At 45.4% G+C, this 27,017-nt stretch overlaps 1 long non-coding RNA gene across 1 annotated transcript; it reads left to right on the top strand.

Moving 5' to 3' along the window:
• LOC134943442 (uncharacterized) lies at positions 1-23,046 on the top strand. Its single transcript, XR_010181536.1, has 2 exons — positions 1-86; positions 22,437-23,046. It is a non-coding gene; the product is annotated as an uncharacterized LOC134943442 (long non-coding RNA).
• Positions 23,047-27,017: the final 3,971 nt, after the last annotated feature.

Below are 27,017 nucleotides of genomic sequence, written 5' to 3'. Positions count from 1 at the left end.
AGACACCCGCCGGAGACTGAGGGGAAGGAGAGGCACAGGCTGCGCTCTCCTTCCCTCACACAGGACGGCAGCGGCCAGCGGCAGCGGTGAGCAGGGAAGGGGGGGGGGGGCATGTTATACCTGGCACTGGGGGATATCTGGCACTGGGGGGGCATTTCTATCTGGCACTGGGGGATATCTGGCACTGGGGGGCATATATACCTGGCACTGGGGGATATCTGGCACTGGGGGGCATATATACCTGGCACTGGGGGATATCTGGCACAGGGGGGCATGTATACCTGGCACTGGGGGATATCTGGCACGGGGGCATGTATACCTGGCACTGGGGGATATCTGGCACTGGGGGGGCATGTATACCTGGCACTGGGGGATATCTGGCACTGGGGGCATATCTGGCACTGTAGGGGCATTTCTGTATCTGGCACGGGGGGCAATGTATATCTGACACAGTGGGAGCATTTGTGTATCTGGCACTGTGGGGCAATGTGTATCTGGCACTGTGGGGCAATGTATATCTGGCACTGTGGGGCAACGTGTATCTGACACTGCGAGGCAATGTATATCTGGCACTCTGGGGGCATTTCTGTATCTGGCACTGTGGGGCAATGTGTATCTGGCACTGTTAGTCAATGTGTATCAGGCACTGTAGGGCAATGTATATCTGGCACTGTGGGGCAACATGTATCTGGCACTGTGGGGCAACGTGTATCTGGCACTATTGGGGTCATACGTGTATCTGCCCCTCCCCCATATGTGTATCACGCCCCCATTTTCATTGGCCACGCCCCATGTGGCATTTGGCCACACCCATTTTTTTGCGCGCGCGCCTTCGGCACACAGTACCCGTAAGACATTTTTTCTACTTGCACCACTGAACAGGATAAGAAAGTTAGTCTTGTGTAAGAGCCAGAAAAGCAGGGCAGTGTACATTTTAGTCATGCTCTTGTTAAATTGAAAGAAATAATCCACTAGAATTCCAGACATTATTGAACATCACCACAGGGAGACACAGACAAATATATACAGGAACAAATTTCTTCTGTACTGCTGTTGTACTGCTAGTGAAAGGAAAAGCACAGGAAGTATTGTTAGCAAGTTGCAGAGCCCATTCAGAATGCCTAGTAAAGCTCATTATCACCAAGACTCCCTGGAGCACAAGCCCAGGCAAGTATACTTGTACCTTAACAAAAGAGACACTGTTGTATGATCTGTGCAGACATTCATCAATTTAGATGGGACAAAGTATATGCGATACCGAAGGACAGTAGTAAAATTGCTAGTAATTAAAAGTGACAGTGGGGAATTTATATACATTTAAATATTATGACAAAACACAATAAGGCAGTCAGCAACATAGTCTTCTGAGGGCATAGAGAATGAACTTGTTTGTAGTTTAACAAAAGATTTTATTCATTGTATACGCTATAGTGCTGCTGTACTATAATGTCCAGCATATTAGTGCCGGGAGGCTCCCAAAAATCTGGTGGCCCGCCCGGCCCCCTGTAGGAATAGTCAAGTCTCCCAATAACTGCAGTGCCCCCGGACCCTGCCGCCCTCTTTGTGAGTGAAGTGGGCGGTCCAGGAAGCCAATTACATGATTCTCGCTGAATCACGTCATCGTAGCCATGCCCTTTGCTGTATAATGCCGGTAATCTTGGCATTATAGGACAGGGGGCATGGCTACGATGAACATTGTGTCAGCCACGCTTCCTGCTTCCCTATTTACATTGGCCTGCCCTCGCCCCGCCCACTTCGATGCATCATACTTCCGTTCCGCACCCCTGCTGGTTGCAATCTCCCGGAGAGAGCAGCCAGGAAGTTGGCAACTATGGCACTGCAGCCACAGCACCCCCACTCTGGGGCAGTCGCATCCCCCGAAACCCCCAGATTGACGAAAACGGGGGTTCAGCTCACAAGGCCACGTGCCCTCTGCTCAACCACACCCCATTTATGAGGCCACGCAACTGTTTCATGTAATCGGGTAGTGATGTCCCAGCCTGGGACATCTCCATTGCGCATGCGCACATCACCAGAAAATAGCTGCAGTGGCCATTTTCAGAGTGATTTTTGCCACTGTGCAGCTAGCACAGAGACTCCAAAGATGTGAGTATAATTAAGTGGGAGAAGGATCTATGGGCCTCCTGGACCCAGGGGCCCATGTGCACCGCACACCTTGCACCCATTATAGATACGCCAATGGCTGATCAATAACCGAGAGTTCATGTAATCCAAGGAAACCAACAGAATGGATATGAGATTAGCCGAAGACTAGAGCTGTATTAATGTTTGTGGAAGTGGCTAACTATAAAACTGTCTGCACCTGTAGTGGAAATTTGTAACTCTGGGCTTTCTGGATTGCACAGTTGCAAGTGGAAAAACAAGTCCAGGTTTTCCAGCTCACCCAGAGGCAGTTTAAAAGTCCCATTCACCCAATGCACTTGATCGTAGATGTGCTAAATTTAGCACATCTACGATCACTTTCACAGACATGCAGGGAAACGCCCAGCACAGAGTTAGTCTGCCCCGCATTTTCAGACCAAAAATCGGAAAATAAATTCTATATGAGCGCCCTATTGATATGATTTAAACAAGGAATTTAATATATACTGTACATTCCTTATATTCTCCTCTGAAGTCTTCTTATCCAACGGCTCTTCTGATGTCTTGATCAGATGTACTTCAATCTCAAGAGGTTTGTATAAAAGAACATAAAAAAAAGTGTAGTAATGTTTTAGAGAAATCCAATCTCTACTTCCACCAGTTCAAAAACAGAAATGTAAATATGACTAGATGACTAATTTATGCCAGGAGGGAGCGTACCCCAACTCACAATAGAGCCCCAGTTCTGATGTGTGTAAAGGTATCTTTAATTCTTCTATTCCTTATATGACCACCACCAGCATGCTGGAAGGATAAGATACGTACTGTACCAAAGGGCAGGATGCATACCAAACTCACTTTAAAAACTCTATAGGTAGTGCCTATCAAGGTATCTTTATCTTTACATCTATGGTTCTTATAGGGATATGCGTACCACACTCACGAGTTCAGCAAGAACAGGACTCCTATCTGGGTTTCTTTCAATCCACCGTTTAAACAAGGGTTAATCCACACCGAAAAATAGATGTACGCTTCAGCACAATTAATGCACAACGTAATGATGTACGAACAAATATCAGTCCCTAAGAATTATTTTCCAGGAAAGGTATTTGTTTCATACAAATCCCCATAGCTGGGGTGTATATACCATGAACAAAAAAAACTTAAAAAAAAATTATTAGAAAGACCGGGTCCAATTCATAAAACCACATCCAAAAGACAGACCATGTACAGAACATAAAAATCCGGAACCAGCAAAAAGTGCCCAGTGAAGTAGATTACCTTAGCATCTGTGTCAGGACAGAAGAATGTCACAGTGCCCAAAGTGTGTCGATGCGTTTTGGCTCTCTATGAGCCTTTTTCAAGACATGTGGGCACTGTGAATCCTCATGCTATTTAAATGGACACTGACCAATGGTGGGCACAGGAAATGACATAATAATTCAGTAATAAACAAATTCCATCCAAAACAGAAATATTATTAGAGGTTTGGTATTAGAGTATTTTGAGAATTTGGAATTAAAACAGAAGAAGTGTAAAACCACCCCCAACCTTACTTTTAAAGAAAGGAAAGCTCTTAAAGAATTGAGGAGTGATGATAATCTCATCATCAAGCCAGCGGATAAAGGGGGGGAATTGTGGTAATGGACTTAGTCAATTATGAAAAGGAAATGCTAAGACAACTAGATGATACAAGTACGTACTGAATAAGAAATTAAGAGGCAACCCCCAGAAGTCTGTGGAGGAGAAATTCAAGAGTTTGGTTGAGAAATATCTAAAAAAAGGGAACTATTACTGAAAAGGAGGCATTGTTTATTCAGAATGATGATCCTAAAACCCAGGAAATTTATCTGTTACCAAAAGTACATAAAATCCTGGTGGATCCCCCGGGGAGACCTATTATCTCCGGGGTAGATTCCACCACAGCAAATTTGTCACAATACATTGACTTTTACTTACAGCCATTAGTTAAAAAAAATCGATCTCAAGGATACCTGAGATTTCTTAATAAACTTGGAAAATGTGGAATGGGAGGAGGTACTCACCCTGGTAACTGCGGACGTGAGTTCCTTCTACACCAATATAGACCATGACCAAGGAATTGAGGCAACTAAACATTTTTTGAATGAATCAGATATACCAAGAGATTTGCAGAATTTGTTAATAGAGGGTATCCATTTCATCCTGACCAATAATGTCTTCTTATTCAAAGATTATTTTTTTTATTCCAAAAACAGGAACTGCAATGGGCACTAGGTTCGCTCCAAGTTATGAAAATCTGTTTATGGGTTTGTGGGAACGTAATACCATCTGGTCCAATAACCAATTTGGAGCGAACCTAGGCCAATATTTACTAAGAATTCGAGTTTGTCCGATTTGTGTTTTTTTTTCTAAGTCCCAATCCGGGAATTCACTAAGCACCAATCTCGGCAGTGTTTGGACTATTCGTAATGGTTTGATTTTCAAAGTTCCGAAATACGAATGAATAGACCATCGGTCAAACACGGCTGTTATTTCATACAATACGGGCATTCACTATTCATTTGTATTTGGGTGTTAGTCTCTGAGTGCTCAAGTGCGGGTCTGTTTTTTTCGATTCGTTAAAAAAAGCATAAAAAAAATAGACCTGCTTTTTCCAGTCGAGTTTGGATAACCATGCATGGATCAGTGAGATCTGTGCATGGTTATCTATGGGAAAGGGTCTGTTTAGTGTAAAAACAGGAAAAAAAATTGCGTGGGGTCCCCCCTCCTAAGCATAACCAGCCTCGGGCTCTTTGAGCCGGTCCTGGTTGAAAAAATATGGGGGGGAAACGACAGGGGTTCCCCCATATTTCATCAACCAGCACTGGGCTCTGCGCCTGGTCCTGGTTCCAAAAATACGGGGGACAAGAAGCGTAGGGGTCCGCCGTATTTTTGAAACCAGCACCGGGCTCCACTAGCCAGGTACATAATGCCACAGCTGGGGGACACTTTTATACTGGTCCCTGCGGCCCTGGCATTACATACCCAACTAGTCACCCCTGGCCAGGGTACCCTGGAGGAGTAGGAACCCCTTAAATCAAGGGGTCCCCCCTCCAGCCACCCAAGGGCCAGGGGTGAAGCCCGAGGCTGTCCCCCCCATCCAAGGGTGGTGGATGGGGGGCTGATAGCCTTTTGAAAAAATGTGAATATTGTTTTTAGTAGCAGTACTACAAGTCCCAGCAAGCCTCCCCCGCAAGCTGGTACTTGGAGAACCACAAGTACCAGCATGCGGTGGAAAACCAGGCCCGCTGGTACCTGTAGTACTACTACTAAAAAAATACCCCCAAAAAAACAGGACACACACACCGTGAAAGTATAAGTTTATTACATACATGCACACCTCCATACATACATACATTCTTACCTATGTTCCCACGAGGCTCGGTCCTCTTCTCCATGTAGAATCCTTGGGGTACCTGTGAAAAAAATTATACTCACATAATCCAGTGTAGAATCAGACCTTTGTATAATCCACGTACTTGGCAAAATAATAAAATGGAAACCCGACCACGCACTGAAAGGGGTCCCATGTTTACACATGGGACCCCTTTCGCCAACTGCCAGGACCCCCCCTGACTCCTGTCAAAAAGGGTCCCTTCAGCCAATCAGAGAGTGTGTGCTCCTGTAGTGTCTGTCAGGCTGCACACGGCAGAGATACAATGTAGCGCCTATGCGCTCCATTGTAGCCAATGGTGGGAACTTTGCGGTCAACGGTTGACCGAAAGTATCCTCACCGCTGACTGCGAAGTTCCCACCATTGGCTACAATGGAGCGCATAAGCGCTACATTGTATCTCTGCCGTGTGCAGCCTGACAGACACTACAGGAGCACACAGCCAATCAGGAGAGTGCCACGACGTGGCGCTCCCTGATTGGCTGAAGGGACCCTCTTTGACAGGAGTCAGGGGGGGTCCTGGCAGTCGGGGAAAGGGGTCCCATGTGTAAACATGGGACCCCTTTCAGTGCGTGGTCGGGTTTCCGTTTTATTATTTTGCCAAGTACGTGGATTATACAAAGGTCTGATTCTACACTGGATTATGTGAGTATATTTTTTTTCACAGGTACCCCAAGGATTCTACATGGAGAAGAGGACCGAGCCTCGTGGGAACATAGGTAAGTATGTATGTATGGAGGTGTGCATGTATGTAATAAACTTATACTTTCACGGTGTGTGTGTCCTGTTTTTTGGGGGGTATCTTTTTAGTAGTAGTACTACAGGTACCAGCGGGTCCGGTTTTCCACCGCATGCTGGTACTTGTGGTTCTCCAAGTACCAGCTTGCGGGGGAGGCTTGCTGGGACTTGTAGTACTGCTACTAAAAACAATATTCACATTTTTTCAAAAGGCTATCAGCCCCCCATCTGCCGCCCTTGGATGGGGGGACAGCCTCGGGCTTCACCCCTGGCCCTTGGGTGGCTGGAGGGGGGGACCCCTTGATTTAAAGGGTTCCCACTCCTCCAGGGTACCCAGGCCAGGGGTGACTAGTTGGGTATGTAATGCCAGGGCCGCAGGGACCAGTATAAAAGTGTCCCCCAGCTGTGGCATTATGTAGCTGGCTAGTGGAGCCCGGTGCTGGTTTCAAAAATATGGGGGACCCCTATGCTTTTTGTCCCCCGTATTTTTGGAACCAGGACCAGGCGCAGAGCCCGGTGCTGGTTGATGAAATATGGGGGAACCCCTGTCATTTCCCCCCCCCATATTTTTTCAACCAGGATCGGCTCAAAGAGCCTGAGGCTGGTTGTGCTTAGGAGGGGGGACCCCACGCAATTTTTTTCAGATTTTTTAAGACTTTACTCAACTTTTTAAGGTACACAATGAAGCCCTGCACGAATCTCACAGATCCGGCCGGGATTCCTTGTGTTTTGTCAGGCAGTGTTTTACTCATCACTCCCGTAAAACACTGCCTGATATTATGAATCACATCGACATCGGAAAAAACGATTGTGCAAAACTCGGCAGCTCAGTGAATGATCGTATCAGGATTCAAAAAGTTGCAGTAAAATGCACCCGATACCATTCGAGTTCAAACACCCTTCAAAACGGGCAAAACACGAATCTTTGTAAATATACCCCCTAGTGTCCTACATGCGTTACATTGACGACATATTTTTTATATGGCGAGGAAATTGGGATCTTTTTGACCAATTCCTAACCTATTTAAATACTAATGATTTAAATATCATATTATCCTTTGAGGTCAGTGATGTGATGATTAACTTCCTACGGTGTATATATAAAGGATGATGAACTACACTAAACCCACTGATTCGGGATCGTATATCCCTGTGACAAGCTGTCATCATGACAGCTGAATCAACTCTAAACCCAATGGACAAATAAAATGACTTAGGAGGAATTGTACTGAACAGGATATTTTTAAAAATCAGGCAATAGAAATGAGAACTAAATTTGAAACTTGTGGGTATGATATGCAAAAAGTGGACAAGGTAATTTCTTTGGTTGAAGATCTTGATAGGAAGGACCTTTTAAGTATTAAAACGAGGGAGCAAAAAAATAAAAAAACAACGTTGACAAATATAGGTGGGCCTTTATTATGGGATTTACGAGTCAACATAAAGCAATTGAAAACATAATAAAGAAATACTGGGGAATATTAAAAAAGGAGCCAACAATTGGGTGTACCCTTCCAGATAAACCGATCCATATATATCGAAAAGCTCTCAATTTAAAATCTAAGCTGGTATCAAGTGCATTACAAACCATGCCTAAAAAGAATAGTATAAAATCACAGGGTTTTTACCGATGTGGGAGCTGCCAGGGCTGTAAAGGTACGGATTATAAAGGTACCAGTAAATTTGAAAAGGTAGAAATTAATGGAATTGAGGTTAACATTAGAGATTTCATTACATGTAATTCTACAAACACGGTCTATGTGATTCAATGTTCCTGTGACAAATTCTACATAGGCAGGACTTCTAGGCAACTGAAGGTTCGGATATCCAAACACTTAAGGAATATCAAGAGAGGTTTGGAAACACGCTCTATCCCTTCACTTTAAGGAAGTCCATGAGTGTTCAACTAAACATATAAAAAGTTTTCTTGGAATTAGGATAGTGAAAGGGAATATCAGGGGTGGGAACATTGCCAGAATGTTGACTAAGATGGAAATGAACTGCATTCACACATATAAGACTCTTGTTCCTCAAGGCCTTAATAAAGATTTCGAGTAAAAATGGTTTTTATAATCAGTCTTTCTAGATCCTTTATGTTGTGGGTTAGCTTCAAATGAGGACTTTTATGGACCTATGGGATCAACATCACATTGGAAGAATACATATGGAAGAAAACTACTTGTTTGTGATTGCATGATATTGAATTAAGGTGCTTGTGTGTTTGTTCAATATAGCAACGCCAGCTCTCCCCCGCTGCTCTTCTTGGTTCGGTGGACACCTGTTCCTAGGTGACACTGACTGAATATGGTCAGCAGGGAGAGTCTAGAGTGCATTACAAATAGTTCATTGTATGTACTGGACTATATTCTACATTCCAACACATGGTTTGGATGGTCAAAAGATAACAATATCTTTTAAGCTAATTATGTTGAAGTTTGGGTTATATTTTTAATTTTTATTATTGAGTCCCGGAAGTATCAATCCAGGTGGAATGCAAGCGGCGCCGAGGGCAGGCGTGGATGGCACAGCAGTGATGTGTAAGCAGCGCCATCTATGACACACTTGAGCGACATGCGGATGGCTCCTTTGAGAGATTCTGGCCGGCGCCGTGGTGACGTTCACCTGGCGCTGTCTGTGGAATGCAGGCTGCGGTGGATTGCAGGAAGCGCCGTGGTGATGTACATGTGGAGCAGCCTGTGAAACGCGAACCGCAGTGGAATGCAGGCAGTCTCCGGGTACACAAATAGACGGGTTTGCTGCTATTTTGACAGCAACACAGTTGGCAGCATAATGACTGGAGGGTATATCGAGTTGGGGTATCAACATTTGGTTAAGCCTCGGTATGGAGGTTAAGATCCCTATATATATTAGAGATGGGGATGAAATTTTGAGTTGCACTTCCTGTCTGAATTATACATCCGGACTCTATTTTATTATTATAAGAGATAACCTGCATTGTATTAATTTATAGAGATTAGGAATGATTTTAAACAAATGTATAAATAACACCAGACATGTATTATTTCTGTTTTGGATGGAATTTGTTTATTACTGAAGGAACAAGTATGATGTCATTTCCTGTGCCCACCATTGGCCAGTGTCCATTTAAATAACATGAGGTTTCACAGTGCCCACATGTCTTGAAAAAGGCTCCTAAAGAGCCGAAACACGTCGACACGCTTTGGGCACTGTGACATTCTTCTGTCCTGACACAGATGCTAAGGTAATCTACTTTTCACTTGGCACTTTTTGTTGGTTAAGGATTATTATGTTCTGTACATGGTCTGTCTTTTGGATGTGGTTTTATGAATTGGACCCGGTCTTTTTAATTTTTTTTAGTTTTTTCATTTTTTTGTTCATGTTCTATACACCCCAGCTATGGGGATTTGTATGAAATAAATACCTTTTCCTGGAAAATAATTATTGGGGACTGATTTTTGTTCGTACATCATTACGTTGTGGATTCATTGTGCTGAAGCGTACATCTATTTTTTGGTGTGGATTAACCCTTGTTTAAACGGTGGATTGAAAGAAACCCAGATAGGAGTCCTGTTCTTTCTGAACCCGTGAGTGTAATACGCATATCCCTATAAGAACCACAGATGTAAAGCTAAAGATACCTTGATAGGCACTACCTATAGAGCTTTTAAAGTGAGTTTGGTATGCATCCTGCCCTTTGGTACGCATCTTATCCTTCCAGTATGCTGGTGGTGGTTATATAAGGAAAAGAAGAATTAAAGATACCTTTACACACGTCAGAACTGGGGCTCTATTGTGAGTTGGGGGACGCTCCCTCCTGGCATAAATTAGTCATCTAGTCATATTTACATTTCTGTTTTTGAACTGGTGGAAGTAGAGATTGGATTTCTCTAAAACATTACTACACATTGTTTCTTTTTTTATGTTCTTCTATACAAACCTCTTGAGATTGAAGTACATCTGATCAAGACATCAGAAGAGCCATTGGATAAGAAGACCTCAGAGGATAATATAAGGAATATACAGTATATAATCATTTCCTTGTTTAAATCATATTAATAGGGCGCTCATACAGAACTTATTTCCCGATTTTTGGTTTGAAAATATTGTCTCTGGTGTGGTGATACCATTTGGGATCCTAGATCTGTTAGAGCTGTCTTGCGCACATTTTTGGTACCCAATAAAATTTTTGTGTATTAATCCGCCCCGCATGTCTGGCTCTGCCGCCCCACCCCGCGCACAGGCACAAAAGCATCACACGGTGGCAATGCTTTTGTACCTGAAGAGTAGCTCCCTACCAATACAGCTCCTGCGTGCTGGCATGGAGCTACCTGTCGCTCTCCGAGTCGCAGTGGCTACATGTGATGTCATGCAGCCGCCGTGCCCCGCCCCCGCATGGTCCGGGCATGCCTGAGTTGTTCGGACCGCGCCCCCAAAATGTCAGCCCAATGCAGCTGGCCCACCCTCTCCCGCCCAGTGAATGTCTCTGCCTGTCAATCAGGCAGAAGTGATCACTGTGCTGAGATGCTGATTGGTCTGAATTAGCCCCATGGATCTGATGCCTGTTTGAGTCCAGTGAGTAGGGAATAGTTTGTAGTGCCGGGGACTGTGGACTTTGGCCATGCCAGGAGAGCATGGCATGTGTGGCTGCAAGCCACTGCAGTGGACTAACTATTGAGCCAACCGAGTGCTAGGAATTTTTGTGTTTGCTTATTTGCAGTTATGTACCTGTGTGACCAGGTCTAAGCCTGTGTATGCTTTGCACAATATCTGATACCAGTAAAGACACTGTGTTTCAACCTGAAGACCTGCCTTATGAGTCCTCATTTCCAGTACCCGTTTATTTATATACTGTATATCTATATCTATCTATCTATCTATCTATATATATATATATATATATATATATATATCAGGCCCGGTACTAGACCTTGTGGCACACAGGGTGAATGTTTCCTTTGGCACCCCCCTTTCAAAACAGGGACAGTGCATACCAAAGGTGTGCTCCTAAAATATAGAGGTGTGGCTTCATGGGGAAGGGGCATGGCCACAGAGTAGTCCTAATTCAGATTACACCAGACAGCAGTGTCAGTTGGTCACATTACACCACACAGTAGTACTCCTTATACATGCCAAGTAGAGCCCCTTATATACATTATGCCAGGTAGAGCCCCTTTTATACACGTCGTTACACCAGGTAGACCATCTTATACATGTTACGTCAGGTAAAGCCTCATATGCACATTGCACCAGGTAGAGCCTCTTATACACTTTACACCAGGTAGAGCACCTTACACACATTATGTTAGGTAGAGCCCCTTATATACATTATGCCAGGTAGAGCCCCTTACACACATTGCTCCAGGTAGCCCCTTATACACATTATTCCCATACATTTCACCAGGTAGAGACTCTTATACACAGTGTGCCAGGTAGAGCCCCTTATACACATTGCTCCAGGTAGCCCCTTATACACATTATTCCAATACATTTCAACAGGTAGAGCAGAAAGAGTGTGTGTTTGTATGTGTGTGTATTTGTATATGTATGCATGTGTGTTTATGTGATGCTGCCTGTGTCCCCGTCACTCACCAGTAGGTCTGCCTGTTCCCAGCTCTGTCTTCTGCCCAGCTTCACAATGAGTAGGGGGGCCGGATGCGGGCAGCAAGTGGTGGTCAGTGGGGGGGGGGGGGGGCAGCAATAGGCGGTAGGTGGGAGATGGTGGGCTTCACAATGAGTAGTGGGGGAGGTGTCCAGCGGGGGGGGGGGGGGGAGGTGCAGGCAGGAGACAGCCAGTGGAGGGGAAGCAGCAAGAGGCAGTGGGTGGGAGGTTTGTGGGTAGCAAGAGGCAGCCAGTGGGGGAGCAGGCAGCAAGAGGTGGTGGGCAGGAGGCAGTGGGCAGGAGACATGGTGCGGGTAGCAAGAGGCGGCCAGCTGGGTGGCTGCAAGAGGCAGTGGGCTGAAGGCCAGATGTGGGCAGCAAAAGGTGGCCAGTGCGGTGTGGGCAGCGGGCGGACGCATACAATTTATGACGCTGGCGGGTTGACTGCAGCCACAGTGCCTCGGGCACCCTCCCTGCTAGCCTGCACATAAAATTGACACTGATATATATACTGTATATATATAAAAAGGAGACATACAGTAAGGCGCATGAGTACTCTTGATAACTAGTGATGTGCACCAGAAATTTTTCGGGTTTTGTGTTTTGGTTTTGGATTCGGTTCCGCGGCCATGTTTTGGATTCGGACGCGTTTTGGCAAAACCTCCCTGAAATTTTTTTGTCGGATTCGGGTGTTTTGGATTCGTGTTTTTTTCAAAAAACCCTCAAAAACAGCTTAAATCATAGAATTTGGGGGTCATTTTGATCCCAAAGTATTATTAACCTCAATAACCATAATTTCCACTCATTTTCAGTCTATTCTGAACACCTCACAATATTATTTTTAGTCCTAAAATTTGCACCGAGGTCGCCGGATGGCTAAGCTAAGCGACACAAGTGGCCGACACAAACACCTGGCCCATCTAGGAGTGGCACTGCAGTGTCAGGCAGGATGGCACTTCAAAAAAATAGTCCCCAAACAGCACATGATGCAAAGAAAAAAAGAGGCGCACCAAGGTCGCTGTGTGACTAAGCTAAGCGACACAAGTGGCCGACACAAACACCTGGCCCATCTAGGAGTGGCACTGCAGTGTCAGACAGGATGGCACTTCAAAAAAATAGTCCCCAAACAGCACATGATGCAAAGAAAAAAAGAGGCGCACCAACTGGAATCCACCATCTCAGGTCCCTGTGTACTTTCTGGAGGCAATTGCTGGTCAATGTCTCCACGGAGGAATTGATTATAATTCATTTTGATGAACATCATCTTCTCCACATTTTCTGGAAGTAACCTCGTACGCCGATTGCTGACAAGGTGAGCGGCGGCACTAAACACTCTTTCGGAGTACACACTGGAGGGGGGGCAACTTAGGTAAAATAAAGCCAGTTTCTGCAAGGGCCTCCAAATTGCCTCTTTTTCCTGCCAGTATACGTACGGACTGTCTGATGTGCCTACTTGGATGCGGTCACTCATATAATCCTCCACCATTCTTTCAATGGTGACAGAATCATATGCAGTGACAGTAGACGACATGTCAGTAATCGTTGGCAGGTCCTTCAGTCCGGACCAGATGTCAGCACTCGCTACAGACTGCCCTGCATCACCGCCAGCGGGTGGGCTCGGAATTCTTAGCCTTTTCCTCGCACCCCCAGTTGCGGGAGAATGTGAAGGAGGAGCTGTTGACGGGTCACGTTCCGCTTGACTTGACAAGTGTCTCACCAGCAGGTCTTTGAACCTCTGCAGACTTGTGTCTGCCGGAAAGAGAGATACAACGTAGGTTTTAAATCTAGGATCGAGCACGGTGGCCAAAATGTAGTGCTCTGATTTCAACAGATTAACCACCCGTGAATCCTGGTTAAGCGAATTAAGGGCTCCATCCACAAGTCCCACATGCCTAGCGGAATCGCTCTGTTTTAGCTCCTCCTTCAATGTCTCCAGCTTCTTCTGCAAAAGCCTGATGAGGGGAATGACCTGACTCAGGCTGGCAGTGTCTGAACTGACTTCACGTGTGGCAAGTTCAAAGGGTTGCAGAACCTTGCACAACGTTGAACTCATTCTCCACTGCGCTTGAGTCAGGTGCATTCCCCCTCCTTTGCCTATATCGTGGGCAGATGTATAGGCTTGAATGGCCTTTTGCTGCTCCTCCATGCTCTGAAGCATATAGAGGGTTGAATTCCACCTCGTTACCACCTCTTGCTTCAGATGATGGCAGGGCAGGTTCAGGAGTGTTTGGTGGTGCTCCAGTCTTCGGCACGCGGTGGCTGAATGCCAAAAGTGGCCCGCAATTCTTCGGGCCACCGACAGCATCTCTTGCACGTCCCTGTTGTTTTTTAAATAATTCTGCACCACCAAATTCAATGTATGTGCAAAACATGGGACGTGCTGGAATTTGCCCAGATGTAATGCACGCACAATATTGCTGGCGTTGTCCGATGTCACAAATCCCCAGGAGAGTCCAATTGGAGTAAGCCATTCTGCGATGGTGTTCCTCAGTTTCCGTAAGAGATTGTCAGCTGTGTGCCTCTTATGGAAAGCGGTGATACAAAGCGTAGCCTGCCTAGGAACGAGTTGGCATTTGCGAGATGCTGCTACTGGTGCCGCCGCTGCTGTTCTTGCTGCGGGAGGCAATACATCTACCCAGTGGGCTGTCACAGTCATATAGTCTTGAGTCTGCCCTGCTCCACTTGTCCACATGTCCGTGGTTAAGTGGACATTGGGTACAACTGCATTTTTTAGGACATTGGTGACTCTTTTTCTGAGGTCTGTGTACATTTACGGTATCGCCTGCCTAGAGAAATGTAACCTAGATGGTATTTGGTACCAGGGACACAGTACCTCAATCAAGTCTCTAGTTGCCTCTGAATTAACGGTGGATACCGAAACCACGTTTCTCACCACCCAGGCTGACAAGACCTGAGTTATCCGCTTTGCAGCAGGATGACTGCTGTGATATTTCATCTTCCTCGCAAAGGACTGTTGGACAGTCAATTGCTTACTGGAAGTAGTACAAGTGGTCTTCCGACTTCCCCTCTGGGATGCCGATCGACTCCCAGCAGCAACAACAGCAGCGCCAGCAGCAGTAGGCATTATTATTATTTTATTATTATCCTTTATTTATATGGCGCCACAAGGGTTCCGCAGCGCCCAATTACAGAGTACATAAACAAATAATCAAACCGGAAAACAGCAACTTACAGTTGACGACAATATAGGACAAGTACAGGGTAAATAAACATAGCTACATCAGCAGATGACACTGGGATAAGTATTAGGTGGCAGAAGACTGCTGGATTTGGTGCAGCTGAAGATTATTAAAGTAAGAAAAGGGTAAGCACATGAGGGAAGAGGGCCCTGCTCGTGAGAGCTTACATTCTAAAGGCGTTACACTCAAGGATGCATCGGAGGAATCCCACGCAGGAGAGGACTCATCAGACTTGCCAGTGACATGGCCTGCAGGACTATTGGCTTTCCTGTGTAAGGTGGAAATTGACACTGAGGGAGTTGGTGGTGTGGTTTGCAGGAGCTTGGTTACAAGAGGAAGGGATTTAGTGGTCAGTGGACTGCTTCCGCTGTCATCCAAAGTTTTTGAACTTGTCACTGACTTATGATGAATGCGCTGCAGGTGACGTATAAGGGAGGATGTTCCGAGGTGGTTAACATCCTTAATCCTACTTATTACAGCTTGACAAAGGCAACACACGGCTTGACACCTGTTGTCCGTATTTGTGTTGAAATAATTCCACACCGAAGAGGTGATTTTTTTTTGTATTTTGACCAGGCATGTCAATGGCCATATTCGTCCCATGGACAACAGGTGTCTCCCCAGGTGCCTGACTTAAACAAACCACCTCACCATCAGAATCCTCCTTGTCAATTTCCTCCCCAGCGCCAGCAACACCCATATCCTCATCCTGGTGTACTTCAACAGTGACATCTTCAATTTGACTATCAGGAACAGGACTGCGGGTGCTCCTTCCAGCACTTGCAGGGGGCATGCAAATGGTGGAAAGCGCAAGCTCTTCCCGTCCAGTGTTGGGAAGGTCAGGCATCGCAACCGACACAATTGGACTCTCCTTGGGGATTTGTGATTAAGAAGAACGCACAGTTCTTTGCTGTGCTTTTGCCAGCTTAAGTCTTTTCATTTTTCTAGCGAGAGGATGAGTGCTTCCATCCTTATGTGAAGCTGAACCACTAGCCATGAACATAGGCCAGGGCCTCAGCCATTCCTTGCCACTCCATGTCGTAAATGGCACATTGGCAAGTTTACGCTTCTCCTCAGACGATTTTGAATTATATTTTTGGGTCATTTTACTGAGCTTTATTTTTTTGGATTTTACATGCTCTCTACTATGACATTGGGCATCGGCCTTGGCAGACGACGTTGATGGCATTTCATCATCTCGGCCATGACCAGTGGCAGCAGCTTCAGCACGAGGTGGAAGTGGATCTTGATCTTTCCCTATTTTAACCTCCACATTTTTGTTCTCCATTTTTTAATGTGTGGAATTATATGCCAGTATCAATAGCAATGGCCTACTACTATATATACTGCGCACAACTGAAATGCACCACAGGTATGGGTGGATAGTATACTTGACGACACAGAGGTAGGTAGAGCAGTGGCCTTCCGTACCGTACTGCTATATATACTGGTGGTCACTGTCAGCAAAACTCTGCACTGTACTCCTACTATATAATATACTGGTGGTCCCCAGTGCCCACAATAAAGCAGTGTGAGCACAGATATATGCAGCACACTGAGCACAGATATGGAGTGTTTTTCAGGCAGACAACGTATACTGGTGGTCACTGGTCAGCAAAACTCTGCACTGTACTCCTCCTATATAATATAGCTGCTCCCCAGTCCCCACAATTAAGCAGTGTGAGCACAGAAATATGCAGCACACTGAGCGCAGATATGGAGTGTTTTTCAGGCAGACAACGTATACAGGTGGTCACTGGTCAGCAAAACTCTGCACTGTACTCCTCCTATATAATACAGCTGCTCCCCAGTCCCTACAATTAAGCAGTGTGAGCACAGATATATGCAGCACACTGAGCACAGATATGGAGTGTTTTTCAGGCAGACAACGTATACTGGTGGTCACTGGTCAGCAAAACTCTGCACTGTACTCCTCCTATATAATACAGCTGCTCCCCAGTCCCCACAATTAAGCAGTGTGAGCACAGATATATGCAGCACACTGAGCACAGGTATGGAGTGTTTTTCAGACAGACAACGTATACTGGTGGTCACTGGTCAGCAAAACTCTGCACTGTACTCCTCCTATATAATACAGCTGCTCCCCAGTCCCCACAATTAAGCAGTGTGAGTACAGATATATGCAGCACACTGAGCACAGATATGGAGTGTTTTTCAGGCAGACAACATATACTGGTGTTCACTCTTAGCAAAACTCTGCACTGTACTCCTCCTATATAATACAGCTGCTCCCCGGTCCCCACAATTAAGCAGTGTGAGCACAGATATATGCAGCACACTGAGCACAGATATGGAGTGTTTTTCAGGCAGACAACGTATACTGGTGGTCACTGGTCAGCAAAACTCTGCACTGTACTCCTCCTATATAATACAGCTGCTCCCCAGTCCCCACAATTAAGCAATAAGCACTGCAGTAGCACAAATATTATTAATAAACGGAGAGGACGCCAGCCACGTCCTCTCCCTAACATTTCCAATGCATGAGTGAAAATGCCGGCGACGCGCGGCTGCTTATATAGAATCCGAATCTCGCGAGAATCCGACAGCGGGATGATGACGTTCGGGCGCGCTCGGATTAACCGAGCCATACGGGAGAATCCGAGTATGCCTCGGACCAGTGTAAAATGGGTGAAGTTCGGGGGGGTTCGGTTTCCGAGGAACCGAACCCGCTCATCACTGTTGATAACACTAAAGTAAAATATAAATCATATAAAAAACACTCCTCATTACATGTATGGGAGTGGCAGCTTAAAACCAATATAAATGTGTATTTGTGAACCACATATATAAAAATGTTTGAAGTAAAGTGAATAAGTTTGTGGGTCTACTCATCATTATTTATTTTTTATTTTTCACTATACCAAGAGAGGAATCGAATTGGTTTTACACTTTTGGGCGCTTCTTACACTTTATTTGTTAAATATATCTATATATATCTATATATATCTATATCTATATATATCTATATATATATATATATATATATATATATATATATATATATATAATCTATCTATATATATATATATATATATATATATATATATGTATATTATATATAATATAGACAAATGTAGGTGTCCGGCGCTCAAACAGCTTTCCACCTGGTCCCGGTGCCCGAATAAAGTAATGATGCAGTGAAGGTATAATAAACGGCACTCAGGGAAACGATTATTTTAAATGCAGAAAGTGGTGAACGTTTCGGAGACCTTTAATCTCCGTCGTCAGGACATATTAAAACATCATTACAAACTACATACCTTAAATGCTGTAACACCCAGGTGCTCACGTCGCCCATGCCCGCTTCCCGGCACATTCCCACTGACGTCACTGGCAGTGACAACCTCACCGCGTCATCAGCCAGCCGGCCAGTAGAAGGGGGAGAGGGGGCGTTCCTAAATAGTGTGTAACCCATCACCATAGAAACGGACTGCACAGTAAAGGGAATGCAGTGGTAGGGGCCCATGATTAGAGGTGTGGCCAGCCTCCAAAGAGGGTGTGGCCAGCCTCCACAGAGGTTTGGCTAACCATTATAGAGTGCCTGGTCTGGACTCCTTTATAATTTATATAGTAATTAATGCTAGTGAATGCATGATAATGTGCCAGATTAATGACAGCAATGTATTGTAGAGAAAACATCATAATCCTGTGCAGTATAAGGTAACATATGTATAATATATAATTCAAGTGCACAGTCTAGAACCTGATCCCTAGAGGACGAAGTGCCCCCAGGCAGTGGGGCCTACCGGTGGATTCCCCTGTACCCCTGTGTGCCAGTCCGAGCCTGCTTATACCCCTTTCACACCAGCTTATTTTCCCAGGTTGACCACGGCAACAACCCGGGTGTAGCGCTGGTGTGAAAGGTTCCCAGGACAAAATCCTGGGAACCATGCCACGGCATTTCAACCCTGCTATCTACCAGGGTTGTTTCCAGGATCTTCCCGGGATCCTGGCCAGTGTGAACAGTGCAGGGACATGTCTCGCCTTCCTGGGTTGCCTCTGCTGATGCTGATTGGGTATGCAGGGCAGCTTCCTGGTGTTGTGATTTTTCAGAGCCGCGCAGAGGCATCACACAGCGTGGAGGCAGGTACTTGCAGCTCAGTGGCACAACAGACCCCCGTAGCACTTTTTAACCCCTGCAGTCCTGCAATGTCTTGGACAAATGAGGAGGTGAGGGAGCTTTTAAGCATTAGAGGGGAAGAGGAGATCTGGCGCCAGATCACAGGCACTGTAAAGGATGCCCAGATATACCACAACATAGCAAAGATCCTGGCCTCGCGGGGCATCATCCGACAAGTGGTGAATAAGCAGAAAGGGCTCAAAAACCAGTTTAACCGTGTTCACCCACTTTCAGGTTCCCGGGGAGGAGACCGATTCCTCTGTTATAGTCTCATTAGATGCCGCTAAGGCCTTTGATTCAGTGGAGTGGGCTTTTCTCTGGGAAACTATGAGGAGATTTGGCATTGGCCCCAAATTCATAAAATATGTTCAGTTGATGTATTCTTTGCCCATGGCCAGAGTTCGGTGAATGGATATGTCTCACGGCCCTTTCCGCTGTTTCGGGGAATGAGACAGGGGGTGCCCCTTGTCTCCCACTCTGTTTGCCATTGCTATTGAGCCATTGGCCTGCCTGATACATGCCAGCCATGACATCTTAGGAATCAGGGTGGGGGATAGGGAGGATAGAATAGCACTATATGCTGACGACTTATTATTTGTGGATGACTATGCCACCTCTATGCCCAGGCTCCTGGATATGATAAATACTTTTGGGTGCTACTCTGGACTTAAAATTAATTGGGATAAATACTGCATCACTCCGCTCAAGGGTGAATCCCCGGAGTTTCCTTTACTCCATCTTCCACTTAAGTGGGTGGTTTCTTTTAAATACTTGGGAGTGTGGGTGTCGAACAGTTCTACTACTTATGTCTCTCTTAATATTGTACCGCAGATAGCCTATCTTCGCTCTAAAGTTAAGGTCTGGGGGAAACTGCCCCTGTCTGTCACGGGCAGAGTCAACCTGATTAAAATGGTATTTCAGCCCAAGCTCCTCTATGTTCTCCAGCAATCTCCTGTGTACATTACTCTAAAACTATTTAAACAAATTGACGGTTTGTTGTCATCATTGATATGGGCTAACAAAAGGGCACGATTGAAACTTGATACCTTATCTTGGCCCAAATTGTTAGGTGGTTTGGCCCTTCCTGTTTTTAGATTTTATTATTATACAGCTCAGCTGGCGCACATCTGGAACTGGGTTAATGATTCTGACCCTCTTGCTTTTCATTCACAACTGATAATGCAGGAGTACCCGGGCGGCACACCCCTTCAAATACTTCTGTGCGGACAGATCAAAATGTCTAAGGTTCCCTTGATAAAACAGGCTATACTTATATGGAAATTGGTGCATTCTGTTTTACGGGGTTGGGGGGTGGACCCCGATACTCCTTTGGATAATACCATTGGTTTTCCAGATTTGTCCTCTTTACAAACCAGAGAGGTCTGGGGGAGGTGGGGTATAAATTCTCTGGGGCAGCTATATACGGGGGACATTCTTAAATCTTTTCAACAACTCCCGCAAGACTACTGTATGCCCTCCTCTTTTTTTATCGGTTTTTGCAATTGAGACATGCGATTAATGCTCAGTTTTCTGACTCCCCACCGCTGATCATTGACTCCCCAGTCAAGTTTTTGTTGCAAGGCCAAGGAAATGGCCATTTGATTTCTGGTATCTATATGGCTATACTCCTGTCCCATCACTCGGACCCGCTTTCCACTCTTAGAACTAAATGGGAATCAGATATAGGTCCTCTTACGGATGAGATCTGGGAGTGTGCCTTAGGTTCTCCCTGCTCCTCTACCACTAGCATCAGATTCCAACAAATTCAGTTATTTGTACTTCACTGAGTGTATATCACACCAGTGAGACTGTTTCATTTTGGGGGTACCCATTCCATGAAATGACCCAAATGTGGCTTCTTAGATGCCGATCTGTGGCACTTACTCTGGTTATGTCCTCTTGTAGTAGCATTTTGGACCGGTGTTATTGATACCCTTGTGTCAACGGGCCTTCCATCATCTGTTTTTACCCCTGCGGTATGTGTCTTGTTGGCTGTCGAGGGGGAGAGTCTGGATGCCTCTAGTAGACGTTATATTATTAATATGTGTGGGTTAACCAAGGTGTGTATTGCTAGACTGTGACTTGCCAGTGAGGCCCCAGCATTGCAGTCTTGGAAGACACTTGTCAATGACACGGCAACACATGAGAAATTTGTATACTTAGCTAGGAAAGCGCAAAATAAATATTATGATATTTGGGGTAGGTGGCTTGAGTCTCCTTACTCGACAGTTCACCGGGACTGAGCTTTGGCCTAACACGTCATCGCTTGACTCCTGTCAGGACAACGGTGTGTATATCGATTTGTTTATCTGTTTCTGTTTGGGAATAGCTGACTGCCTGCGGCCGGCCACACACGTGTTTATTTGATCGATCGGACATCCTGTATATAATTCTCCTTCTTTCTGTTGATTGCTATCCTGCATACTCTGTTTATTATAAGACACATACTAAATGTAAGGAAAAATTGTGATACATTACTCTGGGATAATATGTCTACTCTGTCTTACCACTTTGCTCTTTCATCTGAAGCACGACCAATTGAATCCACACACAAAGTTCTTGTAATGTCTGTTTATTGTTTGTTTTTTCATGTCTAATTGTTTGTTGTTTGTTTTTGCATATGCATAATTGAAAAATGTAATAAAAATTGTTGATTTAAAAAAACCAAAATGTTTAACTGCATCCATGACCACAACCGAAACAAAAGTGGGGCTGCAAGGTGCGACTGGATGTTTTATAAGCAATGTGCATCAGTTTTTGGCAACACTGCACTCAGTGACCCCATCAGCCTGTCATCCTCCAGCACAGCCACTCCCTCACCCTTTGTGGTTGCTGATGAGAGTGAGTCCAGCATGGAAAGTACCCAATGTGGGCCATCAACATCATCCCCCATACTATTCACAGATGACCCTATCCACCCCGATCTGGACTCATCCGCCAACCCGATTAATGACAGTATACCCGGCAACAGTGCGGACGCTGTGAATGTCCAGGAAACAGATGTGGGCACGGCACTCCAGGCAAATCGCCCTGTGATGCGCACCAATAGTAAGTATTTTCCTTGCTTAGCATAATTTCTGCTCTAAACACCTGCATTCCAATAAACATGAATTCTGCACTATACGCCACCACAACCGCCTGCCATAAAGTTTACTGTCGCAGAGTGTATCTAGTGCAGGTGGGAGGAGGCCACAAACACGTACGATCACATCACTGCTTTTTCTTATATGCCCTTTTTTCCTTCTTACTCCCCTTGCAGTATATACAGTACCCAAGAGGAAACGCAAAGTCACCAAAGTGGAGCTTGCTGCACGGGCAATGACCAAGGTGCTGGTTGAAGAACTGCACAACATGGACAACAACATGCAGCAACAGGACTATGCCCAACAACTCCGTTTTATAGAGGTGGAAAGAGAGCTGCAGCAATCCTTCATAATGCAGATAATGGGACACCAAGACCGGCAATTTCAGTTCCTGGAACGTATCTTGCCTCGCATTCAGGGTACCCATATGTACCCAGCTATCCAGGCCCCTCCTGTCCCCGAGCACAGTTGTCCCCCGTATTCTAGAGGTCCCTACTATGACCCCCCTATCCCTAATCCATCATCTCCAGATTACAAAGTATATAGGCAATTGCCATAGGCAGTCTTTGCCTTGGACTGTGTATTTAACTTTGATAGTTTTGGGCTGTTATAAGGTCACAATTTTCATGTGTGTTGGGGGGGAGGGTTGTGTTTTATATCAATATGTTTGCCTTGTGTTTCCCACATGTTATCATTTTATGCTAAGTTTTACTCTATATATGCCTGTGCATTTAGCAGGGTAGCTTTGTACAATTGAAAACAAAGGATAAAACAGTGCAAACTTTTTGTCTATGTAAAATTGTTAACATTATTAATCATTTAACATCTCGTTACGGTGGGTGCAAATGGTTTCCCTAATGAGTTTGGCACTAGAGGAATGTTGTCCAACAAAGGCCTCCGAATGTACACTAGAGGGTGTCACTTCAGGGTCCTTCACAGTCAACTCCTCTGGAAACTGTTCCTTCTGCAGCTCACATATGTTGTGAAGGACACAGCAGGCCGCTACTACATGGGGCATAAACTTGAGGTCAACATCATTCCTCTTCATGAGGCATCGCCAACGTCCTTTCAGGCGACCAAAGGCATTCTCCACCACCATCCTTGCCGAACTCAGAGTGTGGGTGTATGCCACTTGGATGGGAGACAGCTGCAAATGCTGGGTGTACCCCTTCATTAGCCAGTGCCGCAAAGGATAGGCTGCATCCCCGATAATGTGATAATATGGACTGGGATGTCCACCCCATCCACAGTCTTGGATTTCTGAAAAGAAATCCAAGAGTATGAGTATCACTTGATTGCTGAAACAGGTATGGGGGTGAAGCAGGTGACAGCAATCTACAGTAACTCCTATTTCAATAAACCTTTTAAAAAGAGGAACACTATAGGCCACACATATTCCATCACAATTGACAACCAAAAGTGAAATCTGGCAAACCCTTTAAAGAAACATTGGGGGGAACAAACAAACAAACAAACAAACAAACAACAACAACAAAAAACAAATATATATATATATATATATATATATATATATTTTTTTTTTTTTTTACCTCTCCGGGAAAAAGCCATCCACCCTGCTTGTCCTCCACAATCTTGAACAAATCGGAGTTGGCAAGAACATGAGCGTCATGTGCTCGCCCAGGCCAGCCAATATATACATCAGTGAAGCTAAAATAAAGTTTTGAACAATTTTTAGAACAATGCATTTAAAAAAAAAAACATTGACAATTTTACTTACCAGTATTTATGGTCGATCACAGCCTGTAGGACAATGGAATGCCATCCCTTGCGGTTATAATAATCCACCCGGTTGTCATGGGGGGCAGTGGTGGGGATATAGGTCCCATCTATGGCACCGGCACACTCTATTGTTATAATATACTAAGGAGTGTCTGCGATGCCATGGCTATACCACTGGTACTGCCTGGACCCATAAGTATACATAAGGGGTGAAGGGTGTGCTGTTCACACGGGCTCCAGCACAGTACACCCTGCACTCAGAGTATACTTATCTTCTGCCAACAATCAGGTCCCTTTCCAGTGTCATCTTCAAAAAGATGGTGATGCTTAGTGAAATCAAAGACTCCGGCACTGTGTTCGAAACATTGCTCTCTTGTGCACATGTGCCATCTTCCCAAATATCACTGAGGTGGAGGGTCCATCTTACCCGCACAAAATATGACATTGGGACAGGAGGGGGTGGAGGGCACACATAAGTGCCTGGCTTTAATGTCTAATTCCTATAAGAAATGCAATTTTTCTTCGGCAGGGTCCACAGGTTATCCACAGGATAACATTGGGATATGAGGTAGCGACAGCGGATTGGCACCAAACGATCAAAGCTTTCAGCCTCCCACCATGCAACTGGCCTGTCCCTATATCCCCACCTCCTGTTGCAGGCAAATCAGTTTTTTTGTTTGGTGCGGCAGGAGCCGGACCATGGAATAGGGCTGCTGGTTTTTAGCAGCCATATGCTTTTTTATTTTATTTTTATAGTCTTACTATGTTTTTTGAGCGCTCTTTCTAAAAAGCGTCATATATGTACCTTGGAAAAAGTTGCTCCAACAACTCCCCGCCGGGTCGCAACAACGCTTACCCATGTGTACAATGCTGTTTCGGCGGGCGTCTGCATAGGATGTACTAGCAAGTCCAGCAGACTTTACCAGGCTGTGACCGGAGCACGGGGAGAAGGTAAGGCATCGGTTCCGCTTAGTAGGGAAAACACGAGTCACAGCCGCACTGTTTCGGGATGGAGACTACCAAACAGTCGCACACGCGGCTGCCACCTCAGGTGCACCAGCCCCTTGCCTCAGGGATCATAGGCTCCAGGGGTAGTATAAGGCCACCATCCCTGGGGTTGATGTCAGCAGTGTGGAGTAAGGTGCTCCCTTGGTCGCCCCTCCCCCTGGTTCATGACCAGTTTTCACTGAGTTTCCCGCCATGAACTGAGTTCCCGCTTCCGTCTGAGACGCTGTGTATCTAAAAGGACCCAGTCGCAGCATAGGCCGCTGAGTGGCTGGTTCGTCAGTGTTCACTTGGGCGTCTGTGTTCACTGTAGGTTCACGGGGTGATTGTGTACACTAATAGCGTCTGGATCCACTCAGCGTTCACTAATGTATTGATCGATCCTGGAAGCAGGGTGAGGTTTCCCTGTATCCCACTCTCCTGAGCCGGGCGATACAGCACTAAGGGGGTCATTCAGTTGATCGCTCGCTAGCAGTTTTTAGCAGCCGTGCAAACGCATTGTCGCCGCCCACTGGGGAGTGTATTTTTTCTTTGCAGAAGTGCGAACGCTTGTGCAGCAGAGCGCCTGCAAAATAATTTTGTGCAAAACAAGACCAGCCCTGTAGTTACTCTCTGTGTGCATTAATTCTAATGATGGAGGGACCGCTTTTGACGTCACACACCCGCCCAGCGAACGCCCAGCCATGCCTGCATTCTTTCTGCCACGCCTGCGTTTTTCTAAGCACTCCCTGAAAACGGTCAGTTGACACCCAGAAACGCCCACTTCATGTCAATCTTCCTACGTTCGGCCGTGTGACTGGAATGTTCGTTACACTCTGTGCAAACCCACGATGCTCATGGTACCCATACGATGTGCCTGCGCGTTGCGGTGCATACGCAGAAATGGCGATTTTTAGCCTGATCGCTGTGCTGTGAACAACGGCAGCTAGCGATCACCTCGGACTGAGCCCCTAAGTCTCTATCTACCTTTGAGTTTGTATAGTTGGATAAGTGCCTGATGCACATGAGTCTGTAAGCTATTACTGCTGTTTCTTTCGCTGAGCGACTGAATATGTTTAAACTCCTATATAAGGTAATGCAGTAATATGTTTCTCCTACATACTTGAAATGTATCTGCAGTTGATTATGTGCTCATATTGCTTATTATACTAATATATAACCTGTGACTGATTGCTAGTGTGATTGCTGACTTTACTAATAATTCTGTCAGTCTTCTCTGTATTCCGATCCTCAATGCAGGTGCAAAGCAGGGAGGGATCGGATTGTATGTCACTTTAACAAAATTTAAAGTGATTGCAGTCCCAAATTGTGTAGTAACACTTGTGACAAGAACACTGGGATAGTGTTTGAGGGCAGGTATGTTTGTCCCAGGTTCTTGTCTTACATGTATTAGAAAAATGAAAACTTCTAGGAATATGTTTTGTTTTGTTAGAACCTTTTCAGTTTGTTGGAAAAGCTGGGTAAGGGCCCTGAAAGAGAGATGGGGCAAGTTCCAGACATTGGGCCCAGTTCGGGTCTTTGGCCTGACAGAAGGCTAATCAGGCTTTCAGCTGTGTAAGAGTGTTATAGAGCTGCTGGCCTGATTAGGGTGTGCAGACTGCCTGGGAAGACTGCAGGATCTCTGTGAGAGAAACACACTCCTGATACAAGTAAGCTATACAGTGCTTACTGGAGAACTCTGTGGGGTTTTTGTTTAGTGATAGTTAGGAACATCTTGTGTTTAGTTAGTGCCGGACAGGCAAGGTATTTTCTTTTGGTGTTTGTTTTATTTTCTGTATAATAAAACTGGCTGGGGCCAGTTGTACTAGAACCTGGACTTGTGTTGTTCCTCAGCTGCTGCGTCCTGCCATATACCCCAGGAAACGGCACCTTGCACCCTTACAGTGTTACAACTTGGTGGAGAATGCAAGCATGCCGTTCTGTGCATAAGTGAAAGCAGCAGCTTTGTGAGGCCTGCAGAAAACGGTGGTTTATGCAGATACAGCCCAGTGTGAAGTTACTGAGACTCGCCC

This window comes from Pseudophryne corroboree, chromosome 7 (assembly GCF_028390025.1).
Source record: "Pseudophryne corroboree isolate aPseCor3 chromosome 7, aPseCor3.hap2, whole genome shotgun sequence".
NCBI lineage: Eukaryota > Metazoa > Chordata > Amphibia > Anura > Myobatrachidae > Pseudophryne > Pseudophryne corroboree.
This window is presented reverse-complemented; position numbering and strand designations above follow the sequence as displayed.